General features: G+C 39.2%; 1 protein-coding gene across 2 annotated transcripts in view; it reads left to right on the top strand.

The window, feature by feature from the left end:
* Positions 1-14,418, top strand: part of CDH12 (cadherin 12) — a 155,193-nt gene that overhangs the window by 121,235 nt on the left and 19,540 nt on the right. The window lies entirely within an intron of this gene.

The raw sequence follows: 14,418 nt of genomic DNA, 5'->3' as shown, positions 1-14,418 counted from the left end.
ACACATCTGCCCTTTCCCCACCAGCCTCCCTAATTTCCAGTCTTATTTGGCTCAGTGAACACTCAGCTACAATACACACAACATCCCCATCTACCTACCTTCCGGCAATGCTGGAAATTATATAGGGCAACAAACTCCTACTTCCTCCTCCCATTTCTCCCTGACTTTCTGACTCTTCCTCTGCTTCCTTCTCTGGCTCCTAGACTTTGTCTTCATGACCTCAGGCAATCACATCCTCCACTCCATGGTCCTCTTCCTGTAAGTTCCTCCCCATAGGATCCCATGTACCGCTCTGTTGTTCTCTATGTTTGTATGAGCTGGCTTCCTCCTCAGCAACTGTGTGGTTTTAAGGGACTGAACAGAAAGGTGACTTCTTTTCAAACACAAGGTAGAAAAATCTTCCTCTTCTGTGTATAAACTGTCTTTCAAAGGGAACTGTTTTCTTGTAGCTTAATGAATTTCTGCTCTTCAGCAGAGTCACAGCAACTGACTGTATCTCTCTGCTTTACCTTTACCATGAAGCAAGATGTGTATAACAAATTATTATGGTAATCCCTTTCATGGTAGTTTAAATTAATATGTTTTATTTCACATTTGCAATGGATTAGGTGCACACAAGCAGACAGTCACCACAGCTCAGCTGACAAGGGACTCAGTTGTATTAATTCAAAGATTGTGGTACCGCGATTCCAGGGATCAGCTTGGAGCTGCTACAAGTAGCCACTACAAAAAAAGTGCAAATTTGTTTTAACCTTAATCTTAACTCTATAGACTTGAGGCTGAAGGGATCACACACCATTTGTTGGTGGGGAAGGTAAATGTACTGTCACTCATTAGCCCTCTGTGATGCTGCAGCATGTTCACTGGGAACAGCCAGAGACGAGCTGAAAAATCTTTCTTTGTCATTTTGGAGCACATACAGACTGACTTTTTGATCTGTGTGGGTTTTCGCAGGACTGGCAGGAACATGGAGCAAAGGTGAGTACTTTCTGGCACAAGTCAGAAAGCTTGCGCTAGAGGAAGGTGAGACCTTCCCAAATAAAAGATTGCTAGGATTCATTTGACATGCATAAATATTCCTAGATTGACTGCTGGAAGCACTTGAAGCATGAAATATTATTTCCTAAGTCCAGCAAGTCAAAAACAACTGAAAACAAACTTTAAAACTGAGAGAGGCCAGTAACCTTTATTTACAGTCAGTAATTCATCAACTTACTGAAGCTTGTGAAAAACAGCAAGTGATCTTCAGCTGGCATATGCAATCATATTAAACTATAAAATATCAGTCACGAGTTTAGAACTAAATATATGTGTAGATCCAATAAGTTTATGGACTACTGCTTTCAGTGAATGGCCTGTTTGTGAGGGAAGTGGATGCTGAAAATCAAGAAGTGTGCATTCAGCTCCAAAGCAGAAAAGAACAGCTTGGCAGGGAAAGCTTTTAAATTAATTGAGAATAGCTAAGAAGGCAGAGTGAGGGGAAACGAACAATATGACTATAATAGTTCTGGTTTACTTCACAGCACTTGTACTACTGGTGATGTGATTTTACAAAGCCAGTTCGCATCCCAGAGGCACTCACTGTAATTTTACTTTAGCTCAAATAATAGTCTTCCTTATTTTTGATCAAGGGCTCTTATTCTAAATTTCTCTAGCAATGGATTTCTCAAGCATTCTAGAAAGCAATGGTGAGATTGAAACAGAGATTTAATGGCTGCAGCCGTATCACCTCAAGCTGTGAACCTCTCAGGGCTTGACACTAAGAGAATTATGAAGGGTCAGGACTTAAACCAATGTCTAAGAAAAACTTATGTATTACAGGGAAGCATGTTAGTTGGTTATTCTGCACAGTGGTACAGAAAGTCAAACCTGAAACAATCTTCCTAATATAAAATTAAGCATCCCAACATTTTTAATTAAAGCTCTTACATCCCTTTCCAGAAGAACATCTATTTTAACCATCACAACCTAGTCAGATTCCAGGTCCTTTCAACCTGAATTTCTCCTTTAAACATGGGCTTTACTTTCCTGTCCTAAAATGCTGAAGTTTATTATTAAGTTTGACTAATTATTGCATATAGAGTTTCATATATATTTGGTTTGGGGTTTTTTTGCGTGCAGGTTTGTTACTTAAGTTTAAACAACAGGGGTTTTGAGAGTTACACACTTTTTGAGATCTATGTGTTTGGAAGTTTCAGTCACATCCTGCAGACAGATCTCAGATATTTCTGCTTTTATTGTGTCCAGTTCTGGGCTCCTCAGTACGAGAAAGACATGGACATACTGATAGAGTCCAGCAAAGGGCCACAACGATGATGAAGTGACGGGAAGCTAGGAGAGCTGGGACTGTTCAGCCTGGAGAAGGGAAGGTTCGGGGGGTCTTATCAATGCATATAAATACCTAAAGGGAGGGTGCAAAGAGGACAGAGCCAGGCTCTTTTCAGTGGTGCCCAGTAACAGGACCAGACGCAATGGGCACAAACTGAAACACAGGAGGTTCCCTCTGAATGTCAGGGAACACTTTGTTTTTGTGAGGGTGACTAAGCACTGCAACAGATTGTCCCGGGAGATGGTGGAGTCTCCCTCTGTGGAGATATTAAAAAAACATTAGACACAGTCCTGGGCAACTGGCTCTAGATGGCCCTACTTAAGCAGGGGGTTTGGACCAGATGACCTCCAGAGGTCCCTTCCAACCACAACCCTTCTGTGATTCTGCGACTTCAGTCTTTTCTAATCTGGAACAGAGAGTGTGGCAAATAATGGCACGGGATCATCTAAGATGGCTGGATATGGAAAAGTAGCAAAGATAATCCAAAAACAATGCTGAGTTTCAATATGTGCAAACACAAAAGAAAATTAAAAAGACTGCTGTCAGCATTCATGTAAATAGTAAGTCTACAGATTTATAATAAGAGATTAATTTAGGCAGTAATATGAAAATAGGATGGAGGAAACACAGTACAGAAATTCCAGCTCAGGAAGGAGGACAGAAGAACTGATTTTAGAGGCAAATGATGGGACCTGACTTGGCTCAGGTCAGCCCATCAGTGTGCAAAGGGGAGCAAGGAGGTGCTTATTCACTAACTTTTGCCTGGGGCTGTCATGAAATTAGTAAGGTGAAAAGGTGACTCCATACTTATATCGATCTCTGCAGATTCTGGGTTCAAGGGCGACAAAGCTGGTGAGGGGTCTGGAGCACAAGTCTTATAAGGAGCAGCTGAGGGAACTGGGGTTTTTTAGTCTGCAGAAGAGCAGGCTGAGGGGAGACCTTCTTGCTCTCTACAATTCCCTGAAAGGGGGTTGCAGAGAGGTGGGTGTTGGTCTCTTCTCCCAAGTGACTAGTGACAGGACTAGAGGAAACGGCCTCAAGTTGTGCCAGGGGATGTTCAGGCTGGATATTAGGAAAAATATCTTTACTGAGAGAGTGGTGAAACACTGGACCTAGCTGCCCAGGGAAGTGGTGGAGTCACCCTTACTGGAGGTGTTCAAGGAACGTGTGGACGAGGCATTGTGGGACATTGTTTAATGGGCATGGTGGTGTTAGTTGATGGTTGGACTTGATGATCTTACAGGTCTTTTCCAACCTTAGTGATACTGTGATTCTTTATATGTGCAGAGGATTGAGGAGGAGAAATGAAAAAGGAAAATGCAGCAGCTCCTGCAGTGTCAGAGCTGTCCTGAATAATCTCTTACTTTATGAGTGCTTCACCAAACCAGCTTCAAAGCAACAATGCAGTCTCCAATTCCTGACTTCAGTGAGGGTTTCCTCTTGCAGATCCAGCTGACAAACCAAGTGAGTCCCAGCTGAGGACCTAAGCAAGCAATAAATCCTCTACTGTGTGCTGCAGTTTTCTCTAGAGTCAGCATGATTGCTATTATTTGCTTTTTCTTTGAGTGTCTCAGCATCAGCATTTTACTTCAGCTTTTTTCTGGGGAAAAATATGAGAGATGTGTTCAGATTTTAGTACCCAAGAGATATACAGCAGAGCTAATATTTACGTGATGCAAAAGCAAAGCAATCAAAGATTATTCCTGTGGAATATATGCCACTCAGCCTGCTCTCCTTTATAGCAGCTATGCTACTTATTGCCTTAGCACTTTATCAGAAGACAAAGCATTTCAGTCCAGGCAAGGGAATGGAGGCCCAGGAAGCATCCCTGTCTTATCCCATGCTAGTTAGGTCGCATGCACCCAAGTACAAAATAAAGTTTCAGCTTCTACTGAGGCTGAATATCTGATGGAGTCATCACACCTGTGTTCCCCCTCTCAGCTTTTTTAGGGGTTGGGGGTGTCTGCTCAGACTCATTTGCTCCCTGTCTTTCTATACTCACTCTGTCCATTGATAGAGACACTGATACACATCTAGACACCCATCCCAGCATGCCCTTTCCCCACCTAAAATCAACAAAGCAGGAGCCTTGCTCTCCTCTTCACCAAATGTGAGAGGCACCCTCCAGTGCCTGGGTGCCCCGATGAATACAGGTGGCGGGTCCTTTGTGCTATAGGCAGAATGAAGATTGAAAGAACAAACCATGGGCAGCTGTGCAGAGGGCAAACATGCACCTTTCAAAATCAGGGTGAAATGGTGTTCAGGGCCTATAATTTGTGGTGCTGGTAGAGAAAGTGGTCTACTGTTTTCCCACCATAGCAATATTGACTGCTAAGCCTGGAGTGAGGGGGTTAAGTCCAATATGCCTTCTACTGCTGCTCACAGTCCAAACAACTGAGACTTAATTAAACTACAGGAGAAAGCTTTCCCTCTGCCTGGCTGTCTTGCAGTTCTGCCTGCTCAATGAGGCAGGAAAAATGATGTTAAAACTGAATAAAAACAACGCCTTTTCCAAATGACAACGGGTTTTGATAAGATACTCAGCTGGTAACGAGAAATGCAGAGCAGACAATTGACCTGAGTGAAGGGTTTGATAAACAAATGAACAAAATCTTTAGAGGGAGAGGGGGGAGGAAGCACAGGAATTTGTAGACAGGCAGAACTGGCAGTTTGGAAGGGCTAATAACTGAACTGCAGCACATTTTATTTCCTATATTGCCTAGCGTGTTTTACTAAAATTCTTATGTAAGATTTATAAGGCTTATGAAAAGTTTAACAGCTTCCCTCGCTTCACTCTGACCCATCATTAGAGTCTGGCTGTCTGCAGTCACTGCTTCCCTGTCAATTAATTCTGCATAATGGTCGATTTTCTCCAAAGGAGCAAAGTATAATTTGTTTGCACTGATATTACTCATTCCAAATCAGGTAAGCTACTGACTGCTAAAATAACTAATACTTCACCCTCCTGATTAAAAACGCATAAGTATGCAGCCATGTATGAAGGACTGTGAACCCAGTCATGTAGTATGCAGAAGACTCAAACTGTGTTATTTTTTCATGCGGAAGATCGTGTGCTATATGAAAGGCATGAAGATGATAGGCATGGGACATTCTGACAATAAGCGTTTGCTCCTTCTCCCAAAGTGTAGCAATTCCAGCTGTCCTGTAAAGCATCACTGCCTGATATGCAGTATAGAAAAGATTCATTCTGGGAAGGCTGGAGTACAGCTCACAGCATATCAGTCCGAGAAATTACCCTGCTGAACTCCTTTGGAAAAGGGGACAGAGGAGTACAACAACTTACTTGGGCTTCTATCAATATAATCCAAAAATTCTCTGCTTTTTAAGCCAAAATATTTTAACAAATACAAAGCTATCCTTCCACTAAAAGACTAGATACATTTCTTCAGTGGGATGTTCAAAACCACTCAGCTTGGACTATTACAACAGCTTCACATTAGTGCTAAGTACCTTCAAAAATCTTTGCAAAATCATAAGAAATACAGCATTTTGAGTGGAATGATCAAAGAAAAGTCATAGTAAATCTGTCAGAAATGTTTTAATATATCAGTAAATTGGGGGGTGTATTTATTTTTAGGTGTGGCAAGTGTGATGTGGTATAATATGAAAGACAATTCTGCCACTTACACACTTGCATAGCATCCCCCACATAAGCATCTCTAGTTTTTGCTATCATCTGTGAACAAATAAATGCCACTAAGACCTCTCTACCTATGATCACCTTGTTTTTGTGTTATTATAGGGCAGTAAAGGAGCTTAGAGCAAGTCAGACCAACTACATTGGCTGTTCATTTTTTGGTTGCATCTGAATATGCAACCTTGAGACGCTCATTTCAAAACATCACCCATGTGAGGGGTATTGGCATCAGTTCTGCAAGTGTAACTGACCATTAACCCAATTTGTGAAACAGGTTAGATTAGAAAACAGCTGAAACCTAACTACTTCTTTACAAACTGGTCCATTTCTTTTTAAAAGGAAATCGCATTTGGGAGAACTGTAGGACTAATACTGATTGGAAGCAGGGTGGGACGTGAGGGTGGGAAATAACCACTTAACCTGGAATAGCAGCAGATGCCCTTCTGTGACTGTCTGACTGGGTACTTAGGAGACATGTTAAGATTTAACGGCAAAAATTAGATAGGACTGAATGGTGGTGCTGGTTCCTTTTCACATTTCAGCTAGGGTTTGTTTTTTGTTTGTTGGGGTTTTTTGTTTGTTTGTGTGTTTGCAGGGGTGTTTTAATTCATGCCTAGTACCCACCCCTGGGGGAAAAAAAAAAAAAGTTAAGCACTGAGTTTATTATGTATCTGCATGGGTAGGGATCTTCCTGGATCCAGCTGGTGTCCATGGGATTACCCAAAGGATAAGATCTGGCAGCAAACCAGTCAAGGTTTCCTTTGGTTTGACCTCTAACACCTCAGCAGTGTTCTGAAGATATTCAGCAAAGGTACTGAAAGCTTCTTGCTCCCATTAAGGGAGATGGCTTAATAAATTATTTAAACATATAAGCAAAACAAGGCAACCTAGCAGAACAGCATCTGCCACTTTGGAATATTACCATGTCCTTTACATTTTTTGGTTAATGACAGGAAAATTTTACAGCAAAACTTCAAATGTTATTTTGCTGTTATTAGCATTAGATTTTTCTAATAACTTTTACTATGAATATAACAGATAATGTTTTTATGTGAGTAGATAAGTTTGATTGGATTTATTTCCTCTAAGCAGAGTATCACAGTATTAAAACCAGGATATTAAATCCAAGAGTTCTGCACAAGAGAGGTTCTGTTTCTTTTCATTATATTAATAAACTTATTTTTTATATTAACAGAGTTTTATTCAAGAAAAAGTATTTTTATTTTATTGCATATATCTAATCTTTTCTATATCAACAACAGTTGCTGGGTTGTACAGTGTAAAGGGCACTTAAAAATTATCCGAAGGAACCCTGTGGTTGTATTACCACAGGACAACATGAATGATATGCAAAGACTATTGTCTACCACTGTTAGACAAGTAGTGCATTACACCTTATTTCATATTATCATGCTGCACAGAGGAGAAAAAAACATATTTACCATTGCTGCTCTTGTAAAACCTCATGAGACAGCATTTTTAAGTTAATAGAAAACCACAAGACTCAGAACCAAGGGTAATCTTTAAATCAAACAAAGGTATAAAAAGAAACTGAAATAACTTCATACTGATTCAAGTACCACAGCCCCAAGGACGAATTGGAAATCTAACTATCCTATTTAGCCCTAAAAGCAGATAACTCTGATGACTGTATCATCTAGCACAGGAAAATAAAATGTTGTTACATCTAATTATACTTGTTTGAACTTCATGGCTTCTCTAAGCATGCATAGTCCATAGAGGACTTGCTTTAAAAATTCTTGATTGCACTTTTAGCAAAATCATGGCAATCATTCCTCAGTCTTAACCGGAATGGAAGATACTTCCAGTAATCAGTAGAAGAGTTCAGCACTTACATTTGAGAAGAGCAATAAAGAACAGACTTAGTGTTTCAAATATGTATGTAGGGTTATATGATTTTTTTTTACTTTTACACAATGATAACTCAGTGAATAGATCATCTTAGGAATTGCAGGAAGGAAATTTCAGTGGCAGGATGGGATTTTGGAGGACACAAAGTGGTTTGCATGCTTCAACGCATTACATTTTCTATCATTTTAATCTCTTTCAGGCTTACCTGAAGTCTGAATTTCTTGTTTCTCACTGTAGTAGTAGTTTTTCTGTTTCTCTACTTTTTAATAAGTGCAATCTTAAAAAAAAAAAAACAAACCAAACAACTTTTATGGTTATATTTTAAAATATTTGGAACTGCATCTCAAAGCAGATTTGTAACTGAGTATGATTAGCAGGAAGATACTGTTTCCTGTTATGTATCAGAGTTTAGCATTACAGGAACTAATAGGATAATTCTGTCCTTCTTTCTAGAAATTTCTCTTCTTGTACAGTCTCCATTACTTTACCTAGCTTAGCTTTGTGATACCAAGTGACAGAATTTGTATCATTCTCTTGTGTGCAGTGTAATATACATCACTGCCAGACAGATTTTGCTGCATAACATAAATTTTCCCTTTCTTAATTTTGCCCCTCTGCTTCTCTGTGCTGAACAAAATAATACCTTTCCTTTCTCAGTGTTTAAACCCTTCAGCTATCTGTAGACCATTACCATGCCTCTGTTTTGTCACCTCTTATCCAAGCTAAACATATTTTAGTTCTTTTAATCTTTCCTTATAACTCATGATGCCTGGACCCAAGACAATTTTCCTTGCTCTTCTGTAAAATCCCTCAAATTTGTTGACATCTATCTAGTAATATTATGCCCCAGACAAAATTCTGTTGTAGAGGTGTCATTTTCTCAACACCTGGTTATATGCAGTAATCTATTAATTTCCAGCCACAGCACATGATTATCCTACTCATGAAAATTCCTTTGGACTCTCAGGTAGCCAAATTACACCTAAAGTCTCATTTGTGTTCTTCTAGTCCCTTACCCCTTTTGCCCCTCCTGCTTTGCATGTTTGTTTCATGTATTTTATTATATATGTATTGGAATTACAAAAAATCCTAAGTGATCACAATTCTTAAATGAATCTTATTATCTGTCATTTACGTTTCTAATTTTGTTTAGATTCCTATCTATTATTTCTGATATGATGGGTGGTATTTAACTGTCCCAGGTTGACATAAACTCTGAATGTAATTTACCTGCAGTTCAGTATTTAAATAAATCTTATAGTGAATGCAGTTTAAACAATTTAAGGTCACATAAATAGTGATCTATCACATTACAGTTATTTCATCCCTCACCTTTCTTTGCAAAATTTTTCTCCCAAAAATCAGTGTTCTATCTTCTAGGTACCAGAGTAAGGAATGTGCTTTACATCAGCAAAGTGTGAGTTGAGACAAGTTGAGGTATTTTCATAAAACACCTCTATCAACCAGACTATTTGTCCCTCTCAAACTAAAAAAATCAACAGGAATTTTTTGGGGAAATGTCTATTCTGCACAAAGGCACAATGATCAGAAGCCATTAATCTTCAAATGCCTAATTTCTGGTTGTGCTGAGCTCATATTGCCACTGCCTTTTTTAACTCGAGGATACTCCTTGCAATGAGGCACGAAGTAATTTAGTAAGAAAAAGAGGAATCACTTAAGTCCACATCTTCTGAAATCAGTCACTTAGTTATCTCTGAGGATGTTGGCCTACAGAACTGATATTTTACATGATACAAAATGTAGCCTTCAGTTACAGGAAAGAAATTACCAGGACAGTTATCCTTTCTGTTTTTGAAGATCAGCATTAACTTTGTCTTGTTGTTGTTGTTCCCATTTCTTCCCATGATCTGTCTCCCTCAAAGCAGAAGTCTGAGTTTCTGTAAATTCTTTCATTCCCTTAATCATTTAAGATTCATAGTACAGATTCATAGCTAATTTGCATACATTAACATTTCATATATATTGCTCATTTTCTTCTTATCACCAGCACTACTTTCAGTAGCAATTTTCTCAAAGTGGTCAAACTGAAACCTCTCAAGTGGGTAATACTAAAGAAACCAGTTTCAAGCACCGAAATACACCAACAATTCAACCTGGACTGAGAAAGTTGCCTCTACCTCAGTTGACTGAGTTGCCTAAATCAAGACCTGCATCACAACCAGCTCCTCAGTGTCTGCAGTGTGACACAAGCACTCTCAGAGGTGCCTTAGCCCATCTGAGAGCTGCGGGCTCCTCCTCTCCCACCACTGACCAGCCATAGGGGCTTTCCAGAGTGGCTGGGCAAGGATGCAGTGCTTGGGGAAGATCAGAAGGGACTGGTGACCCAATAGAAGAGTACCTTCAGTGAAATTAAACTTGAAAAGAGCCCAGCCAGTCAAGAAGCTACAGAAAGTGAAAGAAAGGACCTTTCCTCTTTCCAATATGGTTCAGTTACAGAAAAAGACATTAAGTACACACTTGAAGTTGGAAAAAATTGTGGGTTGGAAAAGCATGGTTGAAAGCATAGTTTCTCTTAGAAATGATACTTTTTTTTATTCCATCGCGTCAGGAATTTTCTTACGTCTAAAATGCTTCATTCCAGTGCTTGGGTTTGACAAGCTGTAGTTGGAGTAATAACGTGCTTTCTAAACTGGGTTGGCAGCCAAATTATTCAGACTGTACACAGAAAATGTGTGGTTTGGGTTTTCTTAGATTCATGATCTGGATCTGCTTAAGGTATGGTTTCACAATAGAAATTGAAATACAGACAAGAATATTTATCCTGATGAGTGGTACAGATGATGAAGGACAACTCTGTATCAAATATAAAAATTAAAGGAATGTCCCCCCTCACCTTTCTTTTTCTTTTTTTTTTTTTTCCTTTTTTTCTTTTAGAAAGCTGGTTGCAATTACTGTACCCTATTTGTGGAACAGTAAAATAAAAGGGAAAGCCAGTAATTAAATGCTTAATGTGTTACTGCTCACTGAATTGGATGATTCCTTTCCATATTCATGCCAATTCCAATTGAATAATCACAGAATCACAGAATCACTAAGATTGGAAAAGACCTGTAAGATCATCAAGTACAACTATAATGTACTTTGCTCCTTCAGATTATTTTCTGTATGCATGCTATTGCAGCAGGAGCAAGTTTTGTCTGAGTGCCTTCAGCTTAACAGCATCTCTAGGGGCATGATCCATGCTTCCCTTCCCTGCTTACTATACAAACAGTGACAAAGGGTGTAGACAGCATCTTTTCTTCCCTGTTCCCTTCAGCAGCTTGGGCAGGTCAGAGCTCCTCTCCTCATGTTCACCATCACTGCACCATACCTATTGTCTGTGTTTTAACACTCTCTTACTTCCATAGCAGCAGCAGGACAGCTGTCCAGTTCTTTTATTCACAGTATAACAGTCTGAGGCAACTACAGTTGGCTGCTTGACAGCTCAGAGTTCCTGTTACTCTTACAAGTGTGATCTGCTATCACTCATGTATTCAACAGAGCTTCATCAAGCACTCTGCTATCTTCTGTGCTGCAGCTAGAGTCGACACAGTCTTTGTGCTCTGCTCTTCAAAAGAATCACAGAATCACAGAATCACTAAGGTTGGAAAAGACCTGTAAGATCATCAAGTCCAACCATCAACTAACACCACCATGCCCATTAAACCATGTCCCGCAATGCCTCGTCCACACGTTCCTTAAGAACATGAGCCCTCTTTCAGGGGAGTGCTCTGTGAGACCCCATGAGCTACAGACAGCCTCACCATTTAGCCAAGATGAATGCAAATTATTCTTGGAGCTCCTAAGATGGCAGTGTGTATATTTGTGATCACTGAAGAGAGCTCACTCCTTGAATATACTTCCCAGCAGACTTATTGAAGTGGGAGGAGGATAACTGTGGAAGGATATACCTTTGCTAACATTGTTTGGGTCTTCCCAAGAATAGCTATATTTGTACATCAAGTAGAATAGAAGAGTCAGAATGGAAATATTTGGTTTATAAAATAGTAAGAGTCAAGTCTGAAGGACTTTTATCCAGAGTGTTCATATAGTTCAAAGTTTCTTCCCTGTCAGTGAATATGAACAATATATCAATGTCCTGGTACTCAGAGCTGCCAGGCAGGCCTGTTCAGGTACTTCTGAAAAATAATACTGCTGTGTCCTACATCAACAAGTAAGGCTGTGCCAGTTGTCCCTAACTTTTCAAGGAGAGAGCTGCCTCTTGGGATTAGTGCAGTTATCCATGATCTGTCTTGCAAGGACTCTGAGCAGTCAAACCAACCAACTTCGGTTGCTTCAAACTGCTAGACCATAATTAGAAGATCTAGACAGCTGTCCTAACAGCAGTATTTCAAGAGTGTTCCTCTTTATGTCACAATCTAACAACAAATGTCAGGCTTTATGTCCCAGATACCTGGGTTTATCTCTGGAAAGTTACTGATTTTTCTGGTTGGAGACCCTTTTCCCATTTCTTCTCTTCTTGAAAGCATTTTTTCCAAGTAAAAGACAGAGGTCAGGCGATACTGTTGGCCTTAAAAAGAGACTAACTCTTGCTGTGTTGCTTACAAAGAATCTCACATTGAGCATCAGACTGTACAAAATAGTGCTTTTGGGCTGTAAAAGGAACCTACATTTCTTTTAGGGCCTCCCCCAAAAGTCGCCTCCCTTTGGGATGTTCCGAAAACTCCCATTTGAAAAGCAGACAGATGGGGTCCCATTCACTCTTTTACTAAGTCTTACAGACTTCCTGAAGTATCTGGGAGCAATACTATGTGCAGAAGAGCTGTCTGTAAGAGGATCTTCTGCCAGATATTTTCATGGGTGCTGTACATGGACAACCAATGAAAGAAGAATGGCTGCTTGTTTGCAGTTTTTCCTGTAAATATATATTAAGCAATACATCTCCAATACTTCCTCCTACTCCTCTTCCCTCTGTAGTCTAATCGAATATATAGCTTCTTAGAATGGTCTGAAATGACTGGCTGTTCCACCCCTAATTTTACCATATAAGCAGCACATGGAGAGAGAAGGAAGGGATGTCTTTAAACACAATGCCAAAGTAAAAAAAATAATAAGACTGACAATGCTAAGAATGCTGGCATAATAGTTTCCACAGTGTTAATGCAGGCGAAGACAATGAATTTGGAAGAACAGTTACAGTTCTGTTTTTATCAAACTGTTCAATTTCTACAGATCCCACTTCCACTGAAGCCAAGAGGAATTCTGCCATTAGTTTCAGCAGGAGTATTGCTAGTCTTGCAGTGTTTATTGTGAACTTTGATGCTACTGATGCTTACGTTTAGGAGTAGTTATACTGGGCTTGTGCATAAAGTTAACCACCTATGTGAATGCTTGCAGATAGACTATCAGATTCTGATCCTACAAATATTCATGCTTGAACTCAACTTCAAACACAACAGTGTTCAAACCGAATATGTTTTCTGTAGTTTCAAAGCCTCTTGGTGAAGGAGGCTATCACCTACACTGTGCTTTGAATTAGGTCCTGTACTTTCTTCACTGGCTTGTACTGTGGTATGTTGGGTACTTAGACAAAACTCATCTTCCTAAGGGGAAAGATAAGCAAAGTTACTTTCTCATGCTTTGACTCCATTTATTTATGTGTGGTTGCATATTTAATTTGGGAAGAAATTATAATCTACTAAACATGCAAAGCCCAAAAGAGTAATTTTACTATTCCTGAAAGAGTATCTCAGTATAATGATATTTCTAATAAATGGTTTATATATATTTCATAATTTTTATGTCTACCAAATTTTGAACAATGAGATTGAAATTACAAATATGGGTAGACAATATTATCATATTCAAGAAAATGTGCCTGCTCAGCTGTGTAAAAGGATACATCCTGCAAGTATTTTAGCAAGTCATTTCTGAGGCTTTTCAAATAAAGCAGTGAACTTGTAATGATGCCTGTCAATTGATAAAATAACCTATTTCATCTCCAGATAGAATTTTCTTGTGATTTTGATTAAACAAAATGTCTCCAAGGAGCATGGTACCTTATTTGTGATTTTTTACTATTCAAATCTTCCTGAGCTCTTAGCATTCTTGAGTCCCAACCTGAGATATTTTCTTTAGGAATATGCCATATACCCCCTTCTACCATTGCTTCCTTCTACAGCAACAAACATAAGTGTTTATCATTACATTCCCTATATATTCTTTCCCTAAATCACACTAATCAGCAAAGGAAATACTAGCTTTCATTCTTATTCTCACTGGTTTACATGCAATGAGGTGACGTAGGCATGGTCCTGTAGACTTTATGATCTTCTAAACGTACTTGTTGTTGAGTGCCATTTTGTTCTTAATGCCTACTGCTCACAAATAGCTTTCGCAATTTCATCCTGCCTAGTTTTTGAGAAACATCATCAAGGTATGAAGAGATTAACAATGAAAAGGAAATTAGTAGCTGGCGGCACTGCATCAGAAAAATTATTATTTTGTTATGACTACAAACAGTACCATCAAATGTGAAAACAGACTTTCAAATTAATTACCATTTAAGGGAAATGGGTTTGGAATAATTATCAGATTG

The sequence above is a fragment of the Gavia stellata genome, chromosome 3 (assembly GCF_030936135.1).
Source record: "Gavia stellata isolate bGavSte3 chromosome 3, bGavSte3.hap2, whole genome shotgun sequence".
In the NCBI taxonomy this organism is placed as follows: Eukaryota; Metazoa; Chordata; class Aves; order Gaviiformes; family Gaviidae; genus Gavia; species Gavia stellata.
This window is presented reverse-complemented; position numbering and strand designations above follow the sequence as displayed.